Consider the following 22816-nt stretch of genomic DNA (forward strand, 5'->3'; position numbering starts at 1 on the left):
ATGTAAAAAGACTTTGTTGCCCTTAAAATGACTAAAAAATGAAGTTTTTACGCCCTTGGGTCATATGGCATGCGACGCATTGCCTATGGCCTAAGCTAGGCAGTTCCACGCATTATCCATCACCCAAAATTGGTTGGACGTTGCATTTCCCATCGCCCAAAATGGGTTGGGTGATGCATTGCCCATGGCACAACAATTCCAGTAGCCTTAGGCAATTGCTAGGTGTTGCACTCCACTTTGCAAAGTCATAACTTTTTGCTCGAGTATTAAATTGAGGTAAAATTGGTATGGTTGGAAAGAGGACTCAAAGACCTTTCATTTAATATATAGTAGGCCCCTAATTCATTATATACAAAAAGTTATGGTCGGGGGAAGTTGATCCAAGTTTAAACATTCACTAAAATTTAATCAATAGAAAAGTTTTCAACTCGTCTTTGATTTAGGGAATTTTTGTGACCTTAATTCATATTCAAAGGTTTTCCCACACTATAGGAGTGATCACAGCACATATATTAACATAGAATCATTCAGCTCAGATCTATATGCATAGGAACGACGATCTAAATTCTAGCCCGAAAGTACAGGGTGTTACATTATTTGTCTCTTGGGGTCATTGTACTCGAATGATGGGTAAGGACTTCTTGAAGCTCTAAAAGTGCAGAATAAAGAATGTAATATTGATATGAACATTTTTACTCAACAAAAATATGTAGAGGCATCACATAATCTTCATGATAGCCCCTAAGAAAACGAATAAACACGAAACCTCAGATTAAAAAGCTTAACATCGACATGATCTTGGCATGTGTTTTATGGAATATGATTAAAACATTGTAAGACATGAATTTTCCTGATAATCCTCGACCATATTAAGATTGGTACAATACATGAGATAAGATTCTCGCTGGACATAAGAATATTAGCATTCTCCATCTTATAAGATACAACAAAAAGACTTAAACTTAGAGGCACTACTTGTCTATACCCCAACATTAATCAACATACTTCATTATTTCTAACTTATAATTATCCCGTAACATATCTAACCACAAGAATTTGTGTCCCGCCGTATAATACTTCTATGTTGAAGCCTAACTCAAAGGAAAGAGGTGCTAATTTAAACTACGGGACCCTGAACTCTACATCACATTAAGAAACTACCTCACCTCATCACTATAATCCAACAACCTCAAGTCTTAATTCAAAAAATACTAAGCACATGGCACATTGGTTTGTGTTTTCATCAATCACAACATTCAAGCCTACCACTACTACACCCCACTTCATGGATCTCTCCACTAAGAACAGCAAATTCAATCATTCTCACAAAGATTCTCGCCATATACTTTCCTCCTAACTATTTCACGTAAAGAATATTTATCTTTTTCCTCCCCTGCTCCTATAACCTTAGCTCAAGAAATCACATCGAAATTTTTCACCTACAACAACATCTAATCCCCCACCTAACACACTTTTACTCTTCTATAACTACCATCATACTAATATATAGAGGTTCATTAAAGGACCTGAGCACAAGCATCATAAAAGGAACTAACACTATTCGGTTATAACATATACTTATTGTACTACTCAAGGTGGGACATGAGTTGAAGATAGGATACAATCATGGAGTATTTCATATATCAAGTGTCTGGATCACAAGTGGAGAGTCGTTCTAGCATAAACACAACATAGCACGATTTCTTAGGACAACCATAGTGAGAAACATGACAGCTTACATCACGAGTCTTATAACATGAGAGTGGAATTCATGAAGTCAACGATTTAGATAAGGACTTCTACTCGAAGCTATTGCCTTCTCATTTTTAGAGCGAAAATAGTTAGAAGTTTGTATAATTTATCATTTTGGCTAACCTCGATATAAAATAAATCGTAAACATGTGAAACATAGTTCTTAGAACCAAGCATGATTTGGGACGCAAATTTATGGATCATATACCTCATAACATAGAGTTTGGGTACTTGAAATATGGGATCACTGAAGGACATTATTGCTTCTAGTTTTGAGGTTGAAACATGACATGAGTTACATAGAGTGATCTAACCTTAGATATAGGACAGACTTGAGTACATAAGACATTGCTAGGTGTTAATTCAAACCTAAGTAGGAGGAGCTTGCTTGAATAAAAATTGATTTATCAAGCCTCTTACTTGAAACTTGACACCACAAGAAAATTCGGGAACTACTTTAATCTATCATCTCTTCCTTAGATCAAAGTTACATTCCTAAATTTATGGTAATACCTTGGTATCAAAGTCTATATCCACCACTCTCAACATAAAATGGTATCTCACCATACACATAAGCGCTAAACTCTCTCTGATAAACTATACTCTAAAGGCCTAACTTTTCAAAAGTACTACTCTTAGCTCTCGCTAGCCTCTATAGCCATCACTCTACAACTCTTACTCTCATAAGCATACGCCTCCACACTCCTCATCACAAAGAGGTACCAATGTACATATGAACACAAACCCCCCTCCATAATTTTTTTATACAACGACACTAAATTCATTCTAGGACATCCCCTTCAGGTACACTAATCCTAACATCCTCCAACCCTCAAAGTCATCTATTTATGTTTAACGTCATCATGGGCATAGACATCCACGCTTCTAGACATACATCACTTTATCTTTAACTCCTTAGAATACTTAGCATTACACCTCTAATCACATAACTTGCAACTTAACAAAATTTGTAAAACTATACCAAAGGTGCATATTTCCCACCAATATTTCCTCAATTCAACTCTAAATAATGTTATACAATAACTCCCCATACTTCTCCATACCACAAGATTCAAGAATGAAATCTTGGTACACGTGACACTCATACACATCACACCTTATCCAAAAACATAATACCTTGGGGTTCAACTTATTATTTTATACCTAGTCCCTGATGTTGAGTGTATTTATGAATACTAATGTCACTATTTTAGTATTTTTAGCCTTGTTTTAAGGATAATTCATGTGATTAATGTGTTGATAATGCTATCAATGTGTAGTTAAGTGTCAATGTATGTGTTTACAAGGTTTAATGATGTTTTCACATGAGTTTTAATTCAAATTGATCATTTAAAAATCAATCGAGAAAACTAGTGTGACTAGTATGAGCTAGGTGTTTGTCTAGTCTATCGTGTTGGGTTATAATGTGTTTAATGAGTTCCTAAGGTTGTTATTATGTATTTATATGTGAAAAACTTTATTATAATGTTCAAGGGTCAATTGGATCAAAACAAGAGTCCAAACAATGAGCTAAAGATCAAATTAAATGAAACCTAGTCTTAGCTCGTGTTTCTATTTGGTCATGTTAGATGTTGTGTTGTTTTGAGCTCTAAATTGTTGTGTTTAATGTTATAGGATGCTTGGTGAATGGATTATGATGATATATGAAGGATATAAAATCTTCAAATCAAGTGTAAACAACTCAAAAAGGCTTGGAATGGATCACGAAAGCACAATACGCTACTTGACGCCAATTTAGACACCTGGAATATACAGGGGAAGTGAGGGCGCATGGGAACTCCTTTGGTGCTTGCGACAATCTGAAATGTTTAGAAGGCACCAAAATAGTGAACCAAGGAAATATGGAGGTGACTCCTTGCCTGGAGAGGCGCTCAAACCAGGGCGTAGTCTTGCCTAGAACGGGGCTATAGCCAGGGCGGCGCCCTCTCCACTCCTGGGCTCAATAACTAAAAGCTTCCTTGTCCAACACAGAATTGGCTTGATCCTATGCTATAAATACATCATGGTCATATTTTTTACATACTTTTGGACATCTTGGAGCATTGGAGGCTACCACAACTTCTTTTTAGGTTTTATCATTCTTTAATTTAGTTTCTTTATGGTTTGGATCATCAATCCAAGGGATTGGATGATGAATATTTTCATTAAAGGCTAAAACTCATTTTTTGAGGTTAAGGCCAAGATCATGACTACTTTATTTTTGAATTAATTTTGTTTAATTGTTTATTATTATAGTTGTTTATTTATTCTTAATTTAATTATTTTAAGGATTGATCACCCTTAGAATACATCAATTGTCGACCTTGTGATCTCGGGAGGGGGAATAGGAAGATAGAACATAGGGATAAACAAAGTATGGTTTGTATTCTTTTATGAAATAAGGAATTCAAATTAGTGTCTAGGACATGGATGTACTTGGATGCTTTACTTGATTCATATATAGGATGATATTTGTAAAGAACTTAAGTGAACTATTACTTCCCCGCTCAACGATGTAGTTGTAAGGTTCAGCTTAGGTAAAGGATTAGAGGTTGGGAAACCATGATCATGTAATTAACCCTATGAATCAATAACCAATATAAGCGATTTAACGAATGAAGTTCAATAACGTAGTATGATTGTTCGTAAGCCTTAACCCTTGGTTTCTATCCATTGGTTATCCTAAGTCATTACTTTTCCGCATTAGTTTAGTTTATTTTTAGTTTACAATTCCAAAACTCTATTGTTTAATTTTTCTCAATTGTTGAACTAGAATTGGATAGTCGACGAACGTAAGTCCCTGAGAGATCGATACTTGGGCTTTCTTGAAGCTACTTTACTACTTGATAAGACCACGTACACTTACGTGTGTGATTGAGCGTTGTCAGGCCCTTACCCACTTAATGACTCAGCCATAATTCATTATTTTTTTATACTAGTCCTCATGTACATAAATATCACAATTATCCAATCATTTCTCCACAAGTTGCCAACCTAAGCTATTTCATACCTCACATCAAGTCTACTAATTCATTCCCACAAAACATGCATTATCAATCTTGAGTTAATATTCTAATTACTACAGTCCACATCTAAAGTTCAAGCCTATTGTCTAACAACACCAATTATATGAAACATGTCACTTACTATACTAATCAATCGAATAGAAATATCAACCTGTCTCTTATTTCACTTATCTATGGCTCATAAGTCCATCTTATCCACAAAATTACTACTAAACCTCCAAATCTACTGCATACCTTCTCACACGTTCTACAAATTTACAACTACTAAAGAAAAGACAAATCAAAGGGGGGTAAGGTCACATAATGAAGGTAGTCGATTTTAATCTTATATCATAACTCATTACGATCTTATCAACATATTCTACTATCTCACATAATAGTTACCTACCCATGCATACATCACAACTACCTTTAAAATTCCATGTACAACAATGAGTCTATGCTTATAACTTATTGGCTAATCTAACCGTTTCCATTCACAGCCTATAAGTGATTTCCATAACCACCATAACTATCCACTTTAGGCTCTTTTCCTATTCTAAATTGATAATAATCATAGACAAACACTTCCTCTACAAAATACCATACGATCTACTATTATTGCTGACACACCAGTCTATTACCATACAAGGACAAATCATCTCTCAACCAATGGTTATACAACTAAAACTATTTATTTACTCAAAAGTCACCCTCACTCTGACTTCTAACCTTATGACTTCATATCACCAACTTCTTGGAGCAATCTCACTACCAATAGGTAATGAAACTTTAATATATACTCCTACTCAGATGGAAATGCAGTTCCAATATTCTTCTATACATCATTACCCTTATGCATGATATCTGCAACAAAAATTTTGATAGGGACTGGATACACTTAATACCTCAGGCAGAAAAGCACGATTTTATCAGGATCAAAGTTTACACTAGAATCAATACTCCTTGAAGCACCAACAGATTTCTCTTAAGTCCTTGTGTAATTTCATAATCTTTTATGATTCGATTAAAAGGTACAATGGTACCAATAGGCTCTAAGATTCTGCTCTTGAATAAAATCAATTAGGAGACATAGTTAACGAAATCAGAGTAAAGATGGAATCTGGACAACTTCCAAATGGACAAGACAATGGCACGATCTAGAACATGAAGAAAAGTAAAACATTCCTAAATGCCTAGTAGCCTCCTACTTATAAGTATGGCGCGCAACACACCAATAAACAGGAGTATACCCGACACGATTTTACAGATACCCTGGGACCATAAACCATGCTTTGATACCAAGTTTTTCATGACCCGAGTTGAGACCCTGGCCGCGACAAGCATCCCAAACCTTGAAGGCCCGAGCGCCCTTCACTATCTAGAAATAATGCACACATTCATATACCATAAATGAAAAATAATGCAAAAGTACACATCAATAAAGAATCATGGTCAATAACATAATTCAGTTGAACAAGTTAGAATGAAATCCATAAATCTCTAACAGCATCTAACACCAGTCTTCAAAATCTCTAATACATTAGAGCCAACATCTTGTGTAGAACTGGAACAAAGCCCCCAGTTAGACCTTAAAATTGAAAGAATAACAAAGTCTAATAACCAGGCTTTCCAAAATAGAGAAGGCTCACCAACTACAACTTCTGACACACAAGTCTACTGCTGAACGGGACCTCGGGACTGTTTCTCAGGTCCTAAAATATAGGGGGTCAATACATATGTATTGGTATGTGAAACAACCCAAAATAGCATGCTTTTATACAAAATAGGAAAGAGCATTTTACAATAACAGTGAACATTAGATAAGTAAAAATACATGGGCATATTTGATAAATTTCAAATCAATTCTTAACAACCTTGACTCACTCTTTGTTATTCTTTTGAGCTAGTCGGTACACCCTACAAATCTGGAATTCCACGAGCTATGTGAAATCCATCCTTTACTCGGCGGCCAAGCCTCCAATCCAAGTAGCCGCCAGGATTGGAGTGGTGATACCCCTCATGTAAGCACACCTCAAGAAATTCTCCTATGTGAGATGTCCAAAAAAATGTCCTCTCATGTAGGATCACATATATCATAAGTCCTGCATTGGCAACTACAGTTTCCAGCGATGAACCCTTGCACTCAAACGCCTTCTTTGGGTAACCTACGAGCTCTCTTAAGCCCAATTTTTAGTTTTTTAAAGTAAACATGTTCATATTTTCCAAACATTCAACTCTATCTTGGTAAGGGAATGAAATCATCGGGTATCATCATACCCTGGCTTGCAAGTCAATCAAATTACATCATATCATATCATATTTATAGCCCTTTTTCACTTATTATCATGTTAATGACCATCCTTAATTTTTAAACATCCAGTGAGAGAGAGTTAAGCAATAGATTTTCATTTGAGTTTACATCAAAACACTCTTCTCTTAATAGTACAATCATAAGGTGGACATATTATAATTGTATTTCTTAAAACCCATGAAAATTGTTAATTTGACACAATGAACGCTTATCATGTGAAAACACCCTCTCAACATGTCATAAACAGTATCAACCCATGATCATTAAACAAGCATTCACTCTTTAGTTTTCCTTTTAGAAGGTTCATGCCTTTAAACAACCAATAATACTTGAAATCGAAAATATCATGATGGGAGAGGAAGTTATTTTTATCATTCATGCTCTCAATCATCTTTTCATTGAAATCAAAACATAGATATATAGTTATATTCAAATTTCGTAAAAAATAGTTCAAGACAACATATAATTTCGTCAAAACAATTTCATGATACATACTTTTCAAGACAATTTCAAAACCCTTCTTTATAAACATGATTGGGGATCTTTAATCTTAATAAAAATAATAAAACTTAAGCCCATGGAGTTTAGGGTAGTCCCACATACCTTAGTGATGAAGAATTTGAGAAAGACTGAACCTTTGGTCTTGAATGATTAACCCTTAGTTGTTTTTATCCTATTGTGTTCTTGAGAGATGAACTAGGGATTTAAGAGAGTTAAAATGTTACTAATGACCCTAATTTCATTTAAGGATGATTAGGGACGGTTTTGGAATGTAAAAAGACTTGGTTACCCATAAAATGACTTAAAAACAAAGTTTTACGCCCTTGGGCCATATGGCATGCGACGCATTGCTTTTGACCTAAGCTAGGCAGTGCCACGCATTATCCATCCCCTAAAATAGGTTGGGCATCCCATTGCCCATCGCCCAAAATGGGCTAGGCGACACATTTCCCATGGCACAACAATTCCAGTAGCCTTAGGTGATTGCTAGGCAATGCACTCCACTTTGCAAAGTCATAAATTTTTGCTCGGGTATTAGATTGAGGTGAAATTGATATCATTGGAAAGAGGACTCAAAGATATTTCATTTGATATATAGTTGGCCCCCTAATTCTTTTTATACAAAAGTTATGATCGATGGAAGTTAACCCACGTTGAAACATTCACTAAAATTTTATTGATAGAAAAGTTTTCAAATCATCTTTTAGTTAGGGGATTTTTGTGACCTCAATTCATATTCAGAGGTTTTATCACACTATGAGAGTTATCACTACACATATATTAACATGGAATCATTAAGTTTAGATCTATATGCGTAGGAACGAAGGTCTAAATTCTAGGCCGAAAGTACGGGGTGTTAAAATATACCTCCTTCGTGAAATATGTTTAGCACTAACACTTTTTGTTTGAAATATTGTCAAGAGCATCCGAGAGAATGAAAATCTCAAATCAAAACCACAGGTGCGGACGAATCTAGACAGCATGCAACACAACGTGGAACTCTTTCTTAGCAGCAAAACAGGACATAGTCTAAAGATGGACATCAAACTCTTTGGACGTGAGCTAAAGGATGATCGCTACCACCAATCAAACCACACCCCTATTCAAAGTAATGTGGGTACTTTGAGATATTTTTGTTTCAGTTTCACTCTCGGGATATTTCTAAACTCTTATCGAGGGTAATATTCTCTTTCCTTCAAATTCGAGTGATAGCAAACCTAGAGTTTGGGAAATTATATCCTGGTAAGTTCTTGCCTATGGATGTAAAGGATCCCACATTCATGGTTAAGATATTATAAGGCTTTTTTCCACAACTCGATCAACTTGTCACTCATCTTGAGCCAAAGATCATCTGAAATAAAATACTATTTTTTCTATCGAACGAGTCAAACTACAAACTGTCTGATTCCCTGAGTCTAGGGGATATGTAGGCTGGGCTCTATTTTGAAGACTTGAATTCATTCCAACCTTTTTCCAAATCCCTTCATTCTCCAATTTTTCGATTTCATCAAAACTTCAAAACCGAGATAGCTTGTGAATTTTTATAAAAATCGTGCTTTAAATCAAGCTTCATGAACTACAAGTGGCCTGAATTCTCATGTAACCTGAGATATGTAGGAAACCGGATACCGAGGTCCGGCCACAACTCCATAAAACTCATGCGAAAATCAATCTTTGACAGAAGCAAATTTGTAGTCGGACAAAAATTAGAAATGCCAAACTCCTTTTGCCCAGGGTTACTTGAATCCACCCTACCCAAAGGGAGGGGGTAGTTGTTGACACGTAATTTTTGCCCTCCACGACTAAGTTTAGTTCCGATTTTCTTTAATTTTAAATAAAATTACAATATTTTTATTTTGTCCGGATAAAATCATTTCAAAGAATTTATCTCAAGAAATTTTTTCATTTTAAGTAGTGATTATATATTATCGTATTCAATTATACAAAATTAAATAATTTTTATATTTAAATATCTATTTTATGAAATATCGAATTTTAATCAAGCCTTATCTTGAAAATTAATTCAAATGGGTAAGAACTTGATTTAAATATATTTTGTTCCCAAAAATAATTTATTTGGATGAATATTTATTTGGTTTTATCTCATCAAGAAGCTCGAGATTAAATAAAGTATTAATTCGTATTGAATTTCAATTTAATTTAGCCAATCTATTAGATTTGACCATAATTGAAATCAAATTGATCATAATTACAATGCAATCTATTAATTAAATTTTTATTTGATCAAAATTAAATAAATTTGGCTAAATAATTTTAAATCCCAATTGGGGTTATATTTTAAATAACCCCAAAATTCTCAAAAACTCTCATAACTTTGACCCAATTCCCACCAAAAATAATTTCACAATTTTTCCTCAACTTTGTCCTTTTTTCAATTTTAAAATTCAAAAATTGTACTATATTGTACAATTTTTCCCATCTTATCTTCCACTTCACCTTATCTACTATTTTAAAATTTCAAAAACACCCATAAACACTTTCTCCCACATTGGTGGATTAATAGAATTGGATCCCCATTATTTCCTATAAATACTACCACTATTTTGGTAGAAGGACCAAGTTTTAAAGAGGAAAAAGAGGTCTCAAAGAGTGGGAAAATTTTTGGATCAAATAGTTAAATTTCTTTTCTTTGGTAAAAATTTTCAAGCGGCAGTCTAATCGCGGTTCTCGAAAGATTGCTTTCGATGGTAATCAAGACTCCGAAGAAAGCTTGAAGTCCCATTTTACTACCCCAAAAAAGGTAAACACACCTTTCCTTTTTTTAGTTTTATTATCGTTTTATTCTTCATCTTTTTCTTCTTCGTAGTTCGGAGTTATAATTTTGTTTGCTGGGATTTTTGTTGTAGATGGACTTAAAGGTCATAGAACGTTTTGGTTTCGATATTATGGTTATTTTCATGTTCATGGTATAAAAATGAGCTAGCATTAGTTGTACGTGCCTTTTTGACTTTATTGATTATTATAGATAAAATTTCAATCTTTGCTTAAAAGATATACTTATGTTTTGTTTAAATTCATTATAAGCGGATATATTTATTTTTAGCATGTAAAATTGTTTCCTTTATGTTGAAAAGAATAGTTAATATTGATTGTTTCTCCGTTTTTACTTTATTCTTTGATTATTATAGATAAAGTTTCAATCTTTGCTTAAAAGATGTACTTATGCTTTGTTTAAATTCATTGTTAGCGGATATGTTTGTTTTTAACATGTAAAGTTGTTTCCTTTATGTTGAAAAAAATAGATAATATTGATGGTTTCTCCCTTTTGACTTTATTCTTTGATTATTACGAATAAAGTTTCAATCTTTGCTTAAAAGATGTTCTTATGTTTTGTTTAAATTCATTGTTGGCGGATATATTTTTTTTTAGCATATAAAGTTAGTTTCTTTATGTCAAAAAGAATAGTTACTATTATTTATTTTGCCTTAATAAAATAGTAATTGGTTAAGTAAATAACTTGTCATCTGCTTACTAATTATTTTACTGGATTTCAAAATCCTCATATAAGAGATGAAGTGCTAGCTATTTTTCATCCAAGATGTTTATTTCTTTTTTTTTCGCATGTTGATTTATCGAAATGATGAAAAAGGTTGCGCTTTTGTGGCTAAATAGAATTATTTAGATATTTTCGAGTCATGCTTAATATGATTGTTGAACGATATTTCACTTTAAGAAATGCTAAACTTTTATTCTAGTTTTCTTACTCCCTTTGAATTGCTATATGTGCTCTTTGTGTGTGTAAAGACTTGATTCGTGTCTCTCTTTGATTCATAATATCAAAAGAGAATCAACGATGTCTTAGAAAGATAAACCATAGGTCGTTACACGTTTTCCCCTAAAATGTTGGTTGTAATTTAAATGTATGAATCTTCGTTAATGTCGCCTTAATTGAAATTTAAAGATTCCCTTTCTTAAAAAGTTAGCCTTTATTTTATTTTGTTATATGGATCAGTGTCTATGTTTGTTCAATTTTAGAAGTCATGGTTATTTTTCTTATTGCTTCATCTCTTTACTTTCGCAAGCTTACGTTGTTTGTTCTCTCATTAATTCATTGAATATGACCTTCTTCCTTTTACATTTATTCATTCTTAATATGAACATAAATCATAAGGCATGTAAGTAGGTGTCTTTACTTTGAATTTTATGTGTTGACTCGCATTCTTGTTATACGTGTGCAAGTGTGCTTATCATTGTCGTCCAAAAATTGGTTCTTGATATTTTCTTTTGCTTTGAAATATGTCACTTTTATGCCTTGAACGTATATTAATTTCTTTATCTTTTTTTTGCATGCAAAAAATATCTCGAGTCCAAATGGACTCCTCTCCTCTTGCATTTTCTAATGAGTCAATGAGGCCCACCTCTTCGAGTCAAGTTCAAAGTTTAAACCCAAGGTCACTATATAGCATGCGGATGCTAGAAGATAGACGAAGGAGGAAAATGGGTCAAAACTCATTGATGATGTCGCTAAGTGACTTGGCAAGTCTCGATTTTTATTATCGTCTTGTTTTTATTTATTCATTTAATCATTTATTTATCCATTCATTTGGGGGCTCGAAGCTAAAGTTGTATTTTAATACAAGTGAAGCAGATTCTGGGCCAATGGATCTGGAAAAATAGTTTAGGACAGGTTATGGGCCAAAACTCGATATTTAGATTAGGAAAGGTGAAGGTGGGCCAAAAGCCCAATTAGATTAGGATAGTGTTGATGGATTTCGGATTACGAACCTAAATCTTTTAATTCTCCCCTTTTCCCTTTACGTGCTTATTTGTAATTTATTTTCTCAGACTTGGTTAAATTTCCTACTAAGTCTTTAAGAATTGATTTTATTTAAGTTTCATCCTAAATCACTTTCTTTTCAAAAACCAACTTCTCTTTGTCAAAGTTATTCAAAGATGGTTTTCAAATAGTTCGGATAAATACAAGTTAGCGGACATTTTAGGTGCCTTAAAAACTTCCTAAAATGTTAATAAGAACCTCTTACCTTGGATTTTCTTACAAGCCTAAGTCTTTTTCTGTTTTAAGACTTAGGATTTTATTTAAAAAGTTTTCTTAATATCTTTTCAATAAATTAAGTGGCGACTCTGTGATTTCTTAGATTTTTCAAAATTTTCTCTAAAGTTTCGAAATAGTTTACAAAGTCGAAATCAATATTTTACAAGCTTTCCAGTTAAAAAGAGATAAAACACCATTAACTCTCCGAAGACAACCATAAACACATTTATCATTGAGTCTCCAAAGACAATCGGAGGCCTTATTCATCACTAAAAGTTTTTGAAGACAACTGGAGACTTCATCATCGACATAAGTCGAGCAGCAACACTCTTACTTTACCCTCTGCTTTACCAGTTACGTTAAATCACTTTACCTACTTTAATAACTTTACCTTAAATCTTATAGACATCATTAATCATCAACTCTCAAAAACAATCGGAGACGTCGTGCATCATTCATTATTGAGTCCCAAAGATAAGCATAGGCCTCATTCAACATTAAAGTTTTTGAAGAAAATCGGATACTTCATTACATCATCTACCTTAGCTAAGCGGCTAAACTCTTATCTCTACTTTTTCTTATACATTTTCATATATTTGATTCAACTAACAATTTTACCGTGAGTTTTATTTTTTCATAGAAAATAAAATTTGCAAAGCTAAGACATAGCATAACCTGGACCTATCTCTTAGTAACAAACTAGGGAAAGCTAGAGGAATGTCAAATATCCCTAGCAGCATCAATAATTCAAAGCTCAATTCGACTCAATTTTCACAAGTTCTAACGTAACTCTAAATCTATTCACAAAAGTATCTTCTTATATTCTAGTCCCAACATAAATATGAACTGTGAAAATTTTTTTAGATCCTCTCAAAATTTTAGCATAACATAACATTTGAACTACATCGACCTGATTCTCGTGAAATTTGGATATGTGGGCAACCCAGAAACCAGGGTTCGATCAAATTCATAATCACAATCATGCCAACTCTAGCTTCACCATTCCACCTTTTGAGGTGTAGCATTCCCAAATCAGGCTAATTTATCAGTCGAGACAAAATTAATTTGTGTCAACGTCTTCACCTAAAGAATCTTTCATCATCTTTAGTCCAAGAAGGACAAGCTGTTGACACCCAATTTTGGCTCTCCTTTTTCATAAAAATTAATTTCTCGATGCTTAGGATTCTTGAATATTTTTCTAAATATATATTTTTTATTTTTATAATTAAAAGTTTGAAAATTATATTTTTTTTCTTATTTTTGCTATTAAAATTCTAAAATAACATCTTATAAATTTGCTTTAAGAAAAATAAATAAATATATTTAAAATTGTTATTTCACTTCTTTTTCTAAAATAAAAAAATAAATATATATATATATATATACATATATATGTGTGTGTGTGTGTGTTAGCGTATTAACATAATACTTGCTATATTATCATTTTTTTTAAAATTTACTATATCTTATTTTATTTATTTAATTTTTAATTGCTAAACATATTTTATATATAAAATATGAACATATTTGAAATCATGCACGTGTGTACACTTATCTATATGTGTGAAAATTATATTGTGTGTGTGTATGTGTGTGTGTATATATATATATATATGGTTTTTCTAAGATACTACATGAAGGTAGTATGTTAGCATTGTACCCACTTTTGAATTCACTTAAATAACCTTACTATTTGGTTTCAACACATTAAAGACCTTTTTGTCTTTCACCAAAATCCCTAAATTTTCCCTCCCTTCATATCTCCATAGTACCTGTGGCGGGAAAAAGAACCAAACAACCATTTTCTCTCTCTGAAATTACTATTTGTTTATAAATTGTCTTCTCCCAACATTAATTAATTCATTATGGAGGTAAGATTATATCTTTTAAATTCTATTTCTTTTGTTGATTAAATTGTAAAGTTAAATCTAATATTTTTTCTTTTTGAAATATATGTGTCGAATGATGATTCTATTTATTACTTTTTAAATTTCTTTAGATTTGTTCTTATTTTTTTATTCATAAAACTCAATATCTATGTTTTTGATAACTGATTTTATCATTGCATAACTTAGTGTGCTGACAAATTAAAATTGTTTCTGTTAACAGTTTAAAAATACAGGTCCTCTATAATATTGGTGATTCTATTATAGGAATTTCAAGAAATCGATGTCTATGTGGTTATATTGGTTGCATTATTAATGAAAATACAGTTGCAGGAACTACAACAATTTTACAAGAACTTAGACAAGAAAATAATATTGATAGCAATGATAACAGTTTAAAGACTGGCAAAGTGTTTAACAGTGATGATGAGACTTATAATTGCTATGTAAATTTTGCAAAAAGACATGGCTTCTCAGTTAGACACGAACGTCATTTGAGAAGTGTAGAATATCCTATGGGAATTTACAAAATGGATTATGTTTATCATCGAGCCAGTAAATGTCGTTCTCAAAAAATAGCAGACAAAGACCAACAAAGAGATCGAAAATCTTTCAGGTGTAGTTGTAAAGCCAAAATGTCTATTGCAAACTATAATAATAATGAAATTGATTAGATCTGGCATAGCTTTTTGTTTTTTAAATTATAACAAAGAAACTAATTAGAATTAACTTAGATTTTGATTGTTGAATTTATAAACTTAAAAATATTTGGAACTTTATATGAGAAAATAAGCAGAAAATAGACACAGATGAAGGCGAAAAAAAAAGTGGACACAGATGGAGACTGCAAAAGCTTTTTAAGTTGATGTCTATTTGAAAATAAGCAGAAGTGAGGGATTTTGGTAAAAGACAAAAAAGTCCCTTCATTTAATGTATTGGCACCAAATAGTAAGGGTGTTTAAATGAATTCAAAAGTGGGTACAACTCTAACATACTTCCTTCATATAGTATGTTAGAAAAACTCATATATATATATATATATATATATATATATATATATATATATTTTTATGTTTTCTCAAAAATTTAATTAGAACAAAATAAGCATTGTTGAATTAGTCAAGTGAAATCGATTTAGATGTAACGACTGACTTTTTCATAAAATATGTGAAATATATGTATCTATGTTATTTGACTATTTTATCCCTTCTCGTAGTTGCATTATGGTATTTCTGGGGTGTGGGAGTGATTGAGAAAGTTTTTGATGTATTTTTGTACCATTTATGCGATATTGTAATTTTTGATGGTTTCGAGAGCCTTATTTTGAACTTATGTGGATACCTTTTGATCCGTGCAATGGATGACTAAACAGACTGTGCCAGAAACTCCAAATATCCATCTTATTCTAGGTAGACCTTTAGTTCGGGTCTCGGTGCACCCGAGCTCATTTCGACCTATTGGTCGAAAAGTTAGAAAATTATAAATATGAGTGTGGATCCACATTTAGTCGAAAAGACCTCGAATAGAAAATTTTGACTTAACCAGCAGATTTGTAATGTCGATTTTAGGGTGGTAATATGTTTGGTGTGATTTTACGGCTTTTAAATCTCATTTCGACGCTCGATTTGGGAAATGATAATTTTGGATTTCGGGGGTCAACTTTATAAAAATGATATTTTTTCAAAAATATAATATCTTCATTGAGTCCGGAGCGTCGAGTTTAGTGTGGTTACATAGTTCATTTGCGTATATCGGACTCCGAACGAATCTCGAACACCCCGTCGAAGTCCGATTTGAAACTGTAAAAAAGAAAACAACTTTTTTTTGCTATAGCTGGTGCAGAAAACCTGCACTATTTAAGCAACATTTTGGGTCTATTTTGCTCAATTATCATCTTGCAACCCTAAAATAGTGTGGGAGTTTAAAAGTGAAGCTTGTGGGAGCTTGAGAATCTGGATTAACATCTATTTCTTGATTCTATTACGGATTTAAGGTAATAATTCAACATTTTCTTAGTAATTTCTTGATTAATTTTTCAAAACCCCAAAAATCTTAGGATTTGATTTTAAACTCCAATTTTATTTCTTTCACTTAAATAATATTTTTATCTTATAATTACTAGTTTTTCATTAGTTTAACCTTCAAAACAACTCTGATTCTTGATTTTAACTCGTATTTCAAAGATTTTATTCTGTAAAGCTTAAAAATGGTTTTTCTTTGATTTGAACCTCATTTTTTACTCGATTTGACTTGGGTTTTCAGATGTAGGTTCTTACAAATATGGAAAACACATTTTTGAAGTAAAGTTACTATTTTGCCTTCTTTCTTGAAAATTTATTTCAAGGGTTCGTTTTGACCCCGACCCAAAAGTAGTCAATATGGGTGTCGTTGGTTTTGTTATGACGCTTAGACTCCATATTTGATATTTTTAGAGAACTTTGAAATCGCTCGTGGAACTTAAGGTCATGGATTCGAAGTGTAGTGGACCGATTTCCATGTTTGAGGTAGGTTATGGCTTAACACTTTCAGATTGGGTTGGGTAGTAAATAACAATACAAAATGAATGTTAAGGGTGGGAACTAATCATGAAAAATATCTATCTATGTGTTGTACCTGTGTGGGGGCCTATATGTGATGTAATTGTCAAAATTGAGATATTATGTGATATGTGTGACCACGTGGGATTCTATGTGATATTGATAGCTTTGAATACATGTGAATAATTGTATTGTGTTGTTATAATACTTAATGTGGTACCATCGGTGTATTGTGATTATATTCATACTTTATTGGCATATGAGACATGGAAAAATTCATGGATGAAACGAAAATAATAAGTGAATATTAGCTCACATGGTTGTGGAAATCCATCATTGTGGTTGGTTGTGAAAATATATCATGTGGTTAGTTGTGAAAATACTCATTTGTGATTGGTTGTGAGCATTACATCCTCATATCATACTCATTCATGAAAAATTGGTACCACCGTGGCAACACCTGAGTAATACTGGCAACACCTTTTTAAAAACTCTTCCTGAGGGATGTGCTAGGGAGAAGATATTGTAACACCTTATAAAACCCTTTTCGAGGGATGTGTCAGAAAGGAGATATAAGATATGTGGATTGTATATGGGTTGACAAACCCCTCATGGGTCCCACGTCGGGAGGCTTGCCTCCGTGGGTATATACGGAGATTGTGCGACTATCTCGGAGGTTGTGCGACGACCTCATGCATCATCATCATCATCATATACATTTCACTTGCTTTATTGTATTATGTTGTGCTTGTATTGCCATATTGACTTATCATCTATCTATTTGTTCTGTATCTTGACTTGTTAAAGTCTAATTGATCTATCTTCCTTCATTGTACTTGATGATCTTGAGTATACATATTCCTCTTTGTTTTACTTGTATATGATATGGTGTGTATTTGTATCCCTATCTGGTGTGTTGTTGTATTTTGTGTGGATACCGTAGAACTATTAGTGCAAGCAGTGAAGGCTATCGTTGGACATTTTCTGATTGCAGGTGACGTGCCTTTAGTGTATATTTTGTATACTTTATTTACTACTTTACTTGATCGGCCTATAATACCTAATGAGTACAAGTGGACTGTACTCACGCTTACTGCGCCATTTCTAACTTATCCGTACAGGTTCATTGATCTCAACGTGGTAAGAACAGAATGTCTAATAGAAGAATTAGATTAATTAAGTTATCCATTTGGGTCAATTACTTTATATGTTTCAGCCCTTAAAATCTAACTAAGACCAGCCCAAAAACCTTATTTTATCTAAAATGATTCCCGGACTAATCTATTATACCCAAAACCAGGCCCAAATATCCCATTAACCTAATAAGCCTAAGGACCGGTCATCTCTTTCTCTCTAATGTTGTATCTCAGCCAGAGAACTCAAACAGACTAACAAAATCGCTCCTCGATGTCTGCACTCCGTACGACCCTCAAATCATAGGACAAATGGCAAAATCTATTGATTTGATCTCTCTTTTCTTCTGCTCTCTCTATTTTCATCTCACTCAATATCACCTGCCCTCCCATCACCTTTGTTGAAGCAAAAATGCTATACAATTCCATCAAAAGATAGGAAAATTCAAAGACCCATCGATTTTAAGGTATTTTTGCCTTTGATTCAACAGCTACGAAGCTTAAATCGATGGATCCAAAGCCTCTCCACCTCCAAACCATCACTCGTCTCTCAAATCGACTGAGCATAGGGGACCCCTTGCCCTTCTTTATCTCTTTTTCATCTGAATTTTTCCTATTCAAGAATTCAAAAATTTTGAAATTTTTAAAGCTTCTCAAAAAGTCGTTGCATCCCAAAATTTGCCTATAAAAAGAGGCCTTATTCGCCCCTTTAGGATATGGTTCAAGTGTTAGAAAAATTGAAGAATTTTGAGTCCCATACTATTTCACTTCCCAAGTTTTCTTGCTTTATTTTTAGTTTTCAATTACCTTCCTCCCGACTCTTATTGCTTTTCTTTGCTCGCATTCGAAGTTGGTGAAAAATCATTCATCGAATCGTGGTTTAGGTTCGCTCTCCGAAATAAATTCAAGCTCGAATCTCCAACGAGTAAGCCCCAGTTTGTTGCCCCAGAGAAGGTATGAATCTCTCCTTGTGGTATCATTTTCATCTCTTTTCCTTTCATCTCATTTTAGTTTCATGGACAAGTGATTTTTGTTTTGATCAAATTTATGTTGTTGCTGTAATGCTGAAAAATGATTTTGTAAGTTCCATGGACAAGTGATTTTTGTTTTGATCAAGCTTATGTTGTTGTTATGCTGAAAATGATTTTGTATGTGAATATCTGCATATGCGAGCATTCATCCTTTTTCTTTTCATTTTTCGCTATGTGCCCAAAAGTGAGCTCTAATTTAATTTCATCTTAGTTTGGATATGTGGCTGTTGTTTAGAAAATAATGTTAAAGTCCTCTATATAAAATAATGTTAAAGTCCTCTTTATCTCTTCGTTCTTTGTTACCCGCTTTTTCAGTATATATTTACGTGAACCAACGAACGTGCTTTATTTATTAAATTCTTGTTTGTAGCATGCATCAGATATTTCTTGGTTTTGGGCCGATTTAGGTGTATGAATTACCTCGTCTTGCCTTGTTTGTTATTAGTCTGATCTCATTTGATTATATGTGTTTCTGTTTGGGTGTTCAAATAGATGAAATTTTCAAAATGTTACTTCTCTGATTTGCCATACTTCGTACAATATAAGGTTGCTATGAATGTCCAACGGCCACTGCTTTCGTCCAATTGTAAGTTTAAGGATAGTTTAATCTCCGTCGAAGATTGACGAGTTTGTTATTATCCCCCCACCAAAGTAAGTATAATCTCATTTAAGATGCCATATGTTTCTCTCGTCATTCATGAACACATTATTTAAATTTGAACCGAACTCTTTTATTTATGCAAAGTGTTCAAGTTTGGTGTGAGAATTGTTATGTTCATCCTTGAACTTCAAAGGTCCGTTAAAAGATTTTCTTCTCAATCGTACCTCCTCTCGCCATGTTCAAGTGTGATTTTTTTATTTTTTTTTAAGAAAATGAGCTACTTTTTCTCTTTCTCCCTGTACCATTCTATAATAGCTTCAATTCTTGAATAAATAACTACTATCACCATCTTTTACTTAAAAAGTAAAAGCCTTTTAAAGAAGTGTGGAAAATGAGATTAGGCTTTTTGGTCTCCTCTCTTACTCACGCCATTAGTTTAAGAAAAATATATCTTCACTTTCTATCCTTACTATTTATTATTTTAAGACGAACAAGTTAAATATTATATTAATTTTGAGATGCTTGGTTTGATGCGTTTCCATGAACTTTTTTCTTAACTTTAAAAATTAGTCAAATTAAGTTCGAAAAGTAAGACTTGACAATTACTTTTGAACGGAAGGACTATCACATTTTGAGTGGGATGAGTAGCTAAGGACCTCAGCATGATTCGACCTACTTTACTACATAGTATTAGGTACCTGATTTCAATGGCATCATTTAAAAGATATTCAATTATCAAAAATAATATTGAAATTATAAATTCCAAAATTAAAAGTTGAACAAAATGCAATATAAAATGATTTCATATATTATTTCGAAATTATTATCCTTTATCCCGCAAATCAAACAAACACTCAAGGTCATTAAATTAAATCCACGTAGCTTTAACTCCTTTTCAATACTATCCCTTTTATTCTCAAGAATGCATGTTATCCCTAATAACAGAAATTAGCATACCTAAGACTATAATTCTAATAAATAGCAATACTATTTCAAAATTACAACTTATAGCAAAAGTAGCAATACTTTACCCTCTTTTTAGAGAGAAGCGTGTATTTCTCCATCAGTTTGCCTTTTCCCCTTTTTCACACAATATTCACTTCTTTCTCTCCAATTAACCACATCTTCTATTTGTTTTTTTTCAATTATCTCTCAATCTTTTGATAAACAGTGTGCTCCATAGTATTGGCATCTCATCGTTTCACATAATTTATATTTTATTTTATTTTCGTATTGCTTTCTTCTTTTATTTTATTTTTTGGTATTTTATTATTTTTTTAGTATTTTTCCAGCCAAGGAATGCCGCTCCCGGTGATGGATGGGCGGGTGACTTCGATTGGACTCGCCGGTTTAACATATTTTTGATAAACACATAGATTATTGTGAGTTTAAAGCTTATCCATAAGATAGCCTCATAGGCTATGACATCCAGTTTTCAACATTTCTTGTTCTATTAACATGATTTCCTCATCTTTATTACCGTGACCATCAGCGGAAGTCGTTTTCAAGTGGTCTCTTGCTGAAAAATATTTTATTTTTTTACTATTTTGACGGGAGTACTGTTGTAACTTGTATCTACACTTCCTTAGAGATTCTCTAATCTGTGGTTCATTATAGGATTGCAAAATATCAGGAAGTAAATCCTGGTGTTTTCACAATAGTAACTTTCTCATTCCTCTTTGTTGTCATGTTTGGAGACTAGGGACATGGTATATGCTTGTTTCTTGCAAGGCGTTTTTTGGTGAATTTTCAATGGAGGGAGGGTCTGTCCGGCGAATTGCACCGTGACGGTAATCAGCAGCGACAGTAATGGCGTTTTACCAACGAGTATTAGCTGAAATCAATCACAATGGTTGAATTTTATTCGATGATTCGCTGATTTTGCAGATCCAGTCTTAGCTAGTTTTTATGGATTTTTCGATGATGTAATAGCGGTGGATCAGTATATTCCGACGAGATTTCTATAATATGTAATTTTTACTGTATAGATATGCATTTGTATTTTTTAATGATAAGATTTGTATTTATATATGTATTTGATTTGGTACTGATAAGATTTGTATTTGCTATAATGTAGATATGTATTTGTATTTGGTATTGTAAAATTTCTATTTATTACAGTATAGATATGTATTTTTTTAATTGTAATCTTACATTTTATGGACAATATGTTCATATATGTATTTTTGTCTTTATGAATAATCCAAATACATTTTTCAGAAATATGTATAGATTCTTGTTATTTATATGCAGACATGTTTTACTACCGCATATGTATTTTACTAAATCGTTTTGACATTTAAATGTTACACATGGTACAGTTTAGATATATATTTAGATTTTTGATGTTTAAACTTTTCAAATAGAATATTTTGGTGGTTTGTTTATGTAAATGTTAGCAATATGTCTTTATTAACTTCTGTTGTATCCGTTTTTTGCATATATATCTATGTCTAATGCATATGTATTTTCCATTTATGCTTATATATATGCATATGTTTTATTTACAGATTTGCATATATATATTTTTGAACAATACTTAGTTATTGTATTGTTATGCACAAGTCCATATATATTTATGAGTCATATGTATTTATTAATAATACATATGTTCATTCCAGTGTACATATGTATTTTTACTAACGCATAGATAATTTACAAGTCTGTAGGTATTTTTTTCTGATATACGTATGTATGTATAACTGTCCGAATATGTATTTTTCTGCAATGCGGAGAATTCGATTTCTAAGTCTTTGCGGGGCTGATTTGCTGACCGTAACGAACTTGACTCTGCCCCAAAAAGGGCGGGAAGACCTTTGACCTGGGCTGGGGAGGGATTGGGGTCGATTCACTAGCCATCGCAGGTTTCATTACTTTTCTTCCATTCCGTCGCAGAAGGAAAAGGATATCGAATGATCGATTCACTATTGAGAACATTAACCCCAAAAAGACTAATATTGTGGTGTGGGCACCTCATATCTTTTTCGGGGCGTCCGAAGATTCGATCATTTTTGTATGATTTCTCTTGCACTGCCCTTTCCA

The 22816-nt window shown here is 32.9% G+C and overlaps 1 long non-coding RNA gene across 1 annotated transcript; it reads left to right on the forward strand.

Annotated features, from left to right (window-relative positions):
- Positions 1-18314: 18314 nt before the first annotated feature.
- On the forward strand, positions 18315-21916 carry LOC107857652. The gene is made up of 2 exons (XR_001670946.2): positions 18315-19096; positions 19720-21916. It is a non-coding gene; the product is annotated as an uncharacterized LOC107857652 (long non-coding RNA).
- Positions 21917-22816: the final 900 nt, after the last annotated feature.

This window comes from Capsicum annuum, chromosome 2 (genome assembly GCF_002878395.1).
Source record: "Capsicum annuum cultivar UCD-10X-F1 chromosome 2, UCD10Xv1.1, whole genome shotgun sequence".
NCBI classification, from domain to species: Eukaryota; Viridiplantae; Streptophyta; class Magnoliopsida; order Solanales; family Solanaceae; genus Capsicum; species Capsicum annuum.